This window comes from Nicotiana tabacum, chromosome 23, assembly GCF_000715075.1.
Source record: "Nicotiana tabacum cultivar K326 chromosome 23, ASM71507v2, whole genome shotgun sequence".
Lineage (NCBI taxonomy): Eukaryota > Viridiplantae > Streptophyta > Magnoliopsida > Solanales > Solanaceae > Nicotiana > Nicotiana tabacum.
This window is the reverse complement of record NC_134102.1, coordinates 25,673,113-25,680,305: the sequence shown is the minus strand read 5'-3', so window position 1 is coordinate 25,680,305 and position 7,193 is coordinate 25,673,113. Positions and strand designations below refer to the sequence as shown.

At 33.6% G+C, this 7,193-nt stretch overlaps 1 long non-coding RNA gene across 4 annotated transcripts; it reads right to left on the bottom strand.

The window, feature by feature from the left end:
* Positions 1-3,634: 3,634 nt before the first annotated feature.
* LOC107806933 (uncharacterized) lies at positions 3,635-6,922 on the bottom strand. 4 transcript variants are annotated; one of them, XR_012705965.1, is made up of 5 exons: positions 6,583-6,922; positions 5,944-6,063; positions 5,623-5,753; positions 5,265-5,502; positions 3,635-4,171 (listed from the first exon to the last, which is right to left on the bottom strand). It is a non-coding gene; the product is annotated as an uncharacterized LOC107806933 (long non-coding RNA). The 4 variants fall into 4 exon arrangements; XR_012705966.1 differs by having other exon boundaries at positions 5,363-5,502; positions 6,583-6,920; XR_001652792.2 differs by lacking the exon at positions 3,635-4,171 and having other exon boundaries at positions 5,064-5,502; positions 6,583-6,917.
* Between the last annotated feature and the right edge of the window lie 271 nt (positions 6,923-7,193).

Here is a 7,193-nt window from a genome sequence, read left to right as displayed (position 1 = left end):
TTTACACGTGGAAGTAAATATACGTAAGATATGAATTAGCAAATAGCTGTCACTGGTTACAAAATATGTAACTGGTGCTGAATAAACGAAGGGATTGGAACCGGGAATAAAGATTTGAAAGGAAGACATCGATTGGAAAAAGACAACATTTAATGAGTAACCGTTACAAAGAATCTTTGTATTAATGTTCAACTATTATGCAAATATCAAGAGGGGTTTTACTCATTTTAATGAAGAGCTTGGGGATCTTGTCTCCCTGGATTAAGTTATAAATATGAGAATTTGTATTTATCATAGGACATGAAAAATTATCTCTACACAAAAGCCAAAATCTGTTCTTATTAAACAACTTTCTCTTTTGTTTTCTTCATATTTCTCTTATTATTGCTACCGGAGAAACTGATCCCTTAATCAGGTTTGTATTTTTCTTCAAGTTATTTTAATCAATTTATATATGTTATTAGTCATTTTATATTCTTGGATCAAATTAATTCATGTATCTATAAATCATGTTACAAATTCAACTGTATTGTTTTACGAGTAAACAAATACTGTAGTAAACTTTGGCAAGAATTTCAGTGCGGACCTTTTAAATGCAAATATTTCAATGCAGAACTTTCCTTGATCTCTAACGGAACTTCAATCTAAGAGTAATTCAAAACCATATTCAATTGTTGATGATAAAATTTGGATCTTTTCTCTCCAAGAATTTGAATACGTGGAGTCTGACTCATATGCATAGAAGCCATATTAACAATAAGTACAAATACAAAACAAGATGTTAGTAGTAAGAAAATTACTTGACCTAAACAAAAGGGCAAAATAGAATAATTTCAGTTTCTACAAGGACAAATTTGAACTATTTTCGGATTATATATGTGAAGCAATACTTCTATTTTTATTTGATATTGCCTCTTGATTATTTTTTTATCGAATGATCTATTAGTTCTATATAGTTTATGTTGCATTTTTTTTTTCCAGAACGTTATTGTATCTAGTGAAGTTTATGTTTCGCTCTAGTGTTCACCTTATCCGACTGCAGTGCCAGAAAACACGTACTGTATTAATGAAACGATTATAAAAGAGGTTTTCCTCAGAAATTAATATGCAGTCTTATTTAATAAATAGATAAGTATGTCAGTAATAAATAAATAAATAAATACATCATCTTGTTAAAAATGTATAGATGAGGCGCATTTTTCCACTCTAGTGCAATAAATTTTGATGTTGTCATATGCAAGAAAGAAATTAAAGACATATACAACCTTCATATTACCTCTTGTAGAAATGAAGGCTAAGACTGCGTACAATAGACACTTGTAATCCGGCCCTTCCTCGGACCCCGCACATACAGGAGTTTAATACACTGGGCTGCCCTTTTTATACAACCTTCATATTAGTGGTCAAAGAATGCATATGCGAAAGCATGTGAAGCTCCGAAAAAGTTCATCGAGACTCAACTCTATCATAAACTCAAACTTATATTAATCTAATCATATTACTCCCACCGTCTCAATTTATGTGATGATATTTGATTTTCGAGAGTTAAACGAGCTGTTCTTTGACCGTAATTTTCTAATATGCCACTACAACATTTAAGGCCTCCAGCCATCCCTGAAAAGTGTGGCCTAAGATGCCAAGAAGTGTAGCATTAGATCAAAGACAACACTTTACGACTTTAGGCTACGCTTTTAGGGAGTGGCCTATAGTACCGTAACCTTTGACTTATGGCCACGCTTTTTACATGTTGTCGTAGGAGCCACGCTTCAAAAGTGTGGCCAATGCACTAAAAAAGTTACACTTTATATTTCCTCTATAGCCACACTTGTATGACGTAAAGCTACAATTTTGAAGCGTGGTCTTTGTTGCGTTATAGACCACGCTTTTAGAGTGTGGCTTCTAAAGCAACAATTATCAAGCATAGTGATAAGTTGGTATTTTACCAACTTATCTCCTCTTGATACTTAGGCTTTTGTATAATTTTGTTGAGAAATTAAGGCATTTATTGAGGCTTATTGGCATATTTCAGGTATCAAGTAATTTAGGAGTGATGGTGAACAAATCATGCGAAAACAAGTAAAAAAGAAGCTAAAATGCAAATAAAATACTACCTAGTGAATTATCCTTCGCGAACGCGGAGCATCAGGATAACAAACCTTCGCGAACGCGAAATTCTGTATGCTAACGCGAAGAAGGAGGAAGGCAACCTTCGCGAACACGAGGTATAATCGCGAACGCGAAGGTATAATCGCGAACGCGATGCTGGAGGAAACAATACATCGCGAACGCTGGGCTAGTTCTGCGAACGCGATGAAGAAGATGGTCAATTGCTCTGAAATGCTCTACGCAAACGCGTGATGTAGCCTCCGATCGCAATACTTTACAGAACTACTCTTCGCAATCGCAAACCTCTTTTTGCGATCGCGATTCACAAATCTGGGCAGTTCTGAAATTTCATGATTTTGGCCCCAAACCATTTAATGCACGACCTAGCTCATTTGTAAAAAATCTTTGGCTTATTTTTCAGTTCCTAGACTAGAGAAGACAAGGTTTGGAGCTAGGGTTCTTGCACACACACTTGGGGCTTGAAGATTTGAAACTTTTGGTTGAGAATTTCTTACTCATTTATGCTCATTTCTTCATTTTCTTGCTTTGTATTGAATATTTAAGTGTGTAGTATTTTTTCCAACACTTGAATCTTATTTATGGGAATATTCATATTTAAAGTGTGGATTAAATACCTTGTTATGCTTATGTATTGAACGATTTTTATTTATTATGAAGTGAGTTATTGTTTCTTTAATTATTCTTGTTCTTTAGTGTTTCCAAAGGGATTAGCTAACCCTAGGACTCGCCCATTAATTTCGAATTAATTTTGGAAAAGATAATTTGGGGTTGGGAAAGATTAATTAACAAGAACTTGAGGCTTTAATCCTCACTTTGTAGATTCTACCTAGGGATAGGATTGAACTACTTGTAGTCATATTTGGGTGTGCTTAATCTCTTAATTATTTTAGGGATAATTCAATTAGGAAGTCTTCGAAAGAAGCTAATATAGAATTATTACCCGAGGATAATTAACATAAACTCGCTCATATTTGTAAAATCGTGAAATACATTGGATCGTTACTTGAGTGTAAATCCTTATGCATCCATGCTTGTAGCCATTGATCATTTTACTTGCTTTCTAAGTTAGTTTACATTTTCGCATTTAGTTATAATAATTCCATAACTAAATTTTAAGTGTTTGGCATTGCATAACAAGTGATAATTCTCTTACATTCCTAATCGCCTATATATTGTTCTCAGTGGGATTCGACCCGACTCATAGTTGGGTAAATTATATTGCATGCGACCGTATCTATTTACTTTTTAGTAGTGAATTTGGACGTCATCACATAGCACCAAATTACTAGTCCCTATGGCCACATTTTCTAAGCGTGGCAATTTTGTCTACGCTATGAAATAATTTTTAAAATATTTATTTAGCCACAATTGTGTGGTTAAGAAACTATATTTGCGTACATTAAACTCTGTATTCATATTTATTTCAAGCATATACTTTATGATCGCAAGCATCAAATTAAATAATAACATAATAAAAATAATTCAAATGTATATACTTGAAATAAACTTCAACAAAAAAAATATAATTTGCGTAGTACTATACCCATACTAATAAAGCACTACTATTTCAAGAAGTTCACAAGCAATGAACTTTACAAAACCGAATGTATTTCATCAAATAATAATAAATTGAAAATTAAATTTTGAACATTATTTAGGTCAATAAAAATTATCTAGGCCAAATTAAATTTTGAACTTTGGGAATCCTTGAGCAGTACCTTCTCCCCAACCATGTAAGCAACATCACAGACCTTCCTATTGGCATAACTCTTCTGTCTAGAGTGCACTATGCGAAGCCGTTCCTGAATCATCTTAACCTTATCCAAAGCATCCCGGACCAAGTCAGTACCCATTAGCCAACGCCTCTAAGTCAGAATCCGGGCTAGAAACGACGCATGCATCCGTCGTCCGCTTGCCGACCGGCAGTAGGGGCCACAATATCAATAACAATAAACGTCACAATTGTTCAAAAAGTATGCATCATTCACGTCAATAGGTCAAATTGATTTGTGGCCACATTTTTAATTGCATCACTCGCATTTTCCTGCACATTCAAAATGAAATTAAAAATTAGAAAAAAAAACCTATATATAGTATGCATTGGTTATAGCAACATGTCTTACTAATAACTAATGAGGTTTATTTCACTACTAAAACATAACTAAGTCAAACACAAAAAAAGAGGTGCAAGCTAAGGAGAAGCAAAGTTGTGAATTAATAACTTGCTTACATCCCAAAATCACAGAATGCTTTGCCTCGATTTCGATATGAGCACATGCATAATAATAGTGAGATTTGGAAAAGACAAGGATTTCAACGTATCCTACACTTGAAAGAGGTCAAAGAATATTCTAATTCCCTTCAAAAGGTTTAGTACTTTGTGTAAGGGCATATTATACCAATTATATTCGTGAAATATATTTTCCTTCCATTCATTCATAACTCCTGTTATTATGTAATGGAATCATCAAAAGCAAATAGTTTAGAAAAACATGGTCTTATAAGTTTAGAGTGTGAAATATAAATATCTTTTCAAGACTCGGAGCATGAGTTGAGCCAGAAGAATGTGATAGATTTTGGCCACTCATTCCTCGTACACTACTTGCATCAACGGGTGAAGGAAGATTAGATCCGGCACACCCTTGTATATCATGAATATTTAGTCCAGGGTTATTTTGTACCATTTGAACAAAAAAATATCGCATTTCTTCTCTCATTATTTCCTTCATTTCTTCCTTCAAAGAAGTTATTTCATTAGCATGCTTTTGTTGAAGCTTGCTGATTTCCTCATCTTTTTTCAGAGATCTTATCGTCACCGATCTACCATAGCATCTAACCGGACCAGGTTGCTCGTTTCCAAACACAATCTTAAATGCATCATCTGCTGTTTCTTGAAACTTTGACGATTTTGAAGTTCAGACCGTTAAAAAGAAATATTACTGAATATCACTTAGTGGATATGCTATAGAAAGTAAAAAATAATAACATTTGAATACAGAAATGGAGCAGCTATGCCGAATATTGTGTAGAAATACAGTTGAAAAATGCAAAAATCCAGAAAGGCAGTGCAAAAATATAGAAGCACATAGCATACTGTGCTAGTGTGCTTAATAGAACAAGTAAAGTTTCAACTGAACCTTTTGGAATGTAATACATATACTGATTAGAGAAGTGGAAATCAGTCTCCTTTGGTACCAGGTGACAGATTTTCAGCTCCTCTGTGATTTGAAATTACCATTACATGACAGAATTCTCATAATTTATTGCTTAGTTAATTCACTGCTTGTTACTTCTTTTCACATCACTTATTTTGCTATTCTGGAATCCGTATGTAGCGAGTCCATGCATTATAACTTCTGATGGCTTTGTTGTAACCTATGAATGGTAAGAGACATAACAACTTTAAGGAGTGTTTGATTATAGTAGTATGACATATTTGTGGTATAGAGGGAGTAAGTTTATTTGGACTGACAAAAAGAAGAAACACGAACTAACCTAATCCTTGAAAGATTGAATCGATGTCTTGCCAAAAATAGGAAAATCTTGATAATACCAGTAGATGACAGCTTAGTCATGCTACGGAACTTAACTTCTTCCTCCTAGTAAAATCTTTTTTCTTCTTCCACCTGATAAATATAGATAATTTTCAGACATGACCAACTTCAACTCAGTTCTGTACAAGTCCACACATGTGAATTGTGACCCCCACCTTCTAAATGACCATCCAAAATAGCAGGAATTCTCTTAACTTAAACACAAATTTCACATGTAGGTGTCATATGTGGAAGGGTAAAAATTAGCTGAAGTAATACTTACTTTGTCAAACACTAATCACGTGGTAGAAATTATCTAAAATATGTTTTGACCAGATCTGATCAACTCTTTCTCGGCAACTTCACAGCCAACTTTCAGTAGCACAGAAATAAATCTCACAATCTGCAATTAAAAAGAATATCGATAAGAACACAAAGATAAAGGCTGACCTGAGATTGTCAACTTAATAATTTAGCAAAGCTGCAAAGATAATTGGACATATATGCTAAGATTCTCTACTCAGCTTCTATTTCACATACTAAAAGCTGATAAGAGAAGATCATATTACGAAGTATATAACTTTGGATATCTTTTTGGCATAACATTATTCAAATATAAAATGATCAAATTGTAGAACAATTGAAAGATCAGCTCATTGAAATAGTATAATTTCTTAGTTTAATTATACGCCCTTAGTTGTATAAATAAGTAAAAAAAAATGATCTCATGCTGCGTCTTCAAAATCAAACTCATCTTCTGATATCAAGGAATATTGATTAATACTCGAGCACATAAAGGAGAAAAGCTCATAGAAACAGAAATACCTCTACGAAATTTTATAGTATTAGAAATTTAATACGTCTATCAAGTGATTGCAAATCAGAACAAACCAAAAGAAGAACTAAGGAAATAGAATTTTACACCCCAAGAAAACTCAAATATTAACTCTCAAACAAGAATTCTGGTCAAGCGATTTGCGTGTGACTATCATCTCTGACAAGGCTATCCAAAAATAGTTGACGATTGAGTTTACTGGAGGTCGAACGGTGTTGTTGTTACATATTATGTTACCTCAAAGTATAGTGGATAGCAGTTAAAGCTAGCTGCCTTAACTGATTAGGGTAGGAAAACAAAACTTAGCAGATGCCTCCCTTAATCATAAAAGAGTAAGATAGCCCATTTTGAGCTAAGAAGTTATAAGAATTGAGAACAATACCAGTTTTGACTTATGAGCTGTGAGATTGTCATATTAGCTTATATATATGATACTTTGAGTTTCACTACACTTACTTGATAGCATGCATGTCTCTTTAAAAGTTATTTTTGAGGGACCAGCCCCAAAATAAAATATTAATTCAAAGAAAGAAAATAACAAGTTGCAATGGCAACTTGTTTGCGATAAGGGCGGCTAAAATAAAGTTGCAAGTTGCAACAAGACCAAAACAGAAATAATTCTGGACGATGCAAATTGCAAAGAACAAAGCATTTTTATTGGTTGAAAGCTTGACAAATTTTGCTATAAATAACAGGCT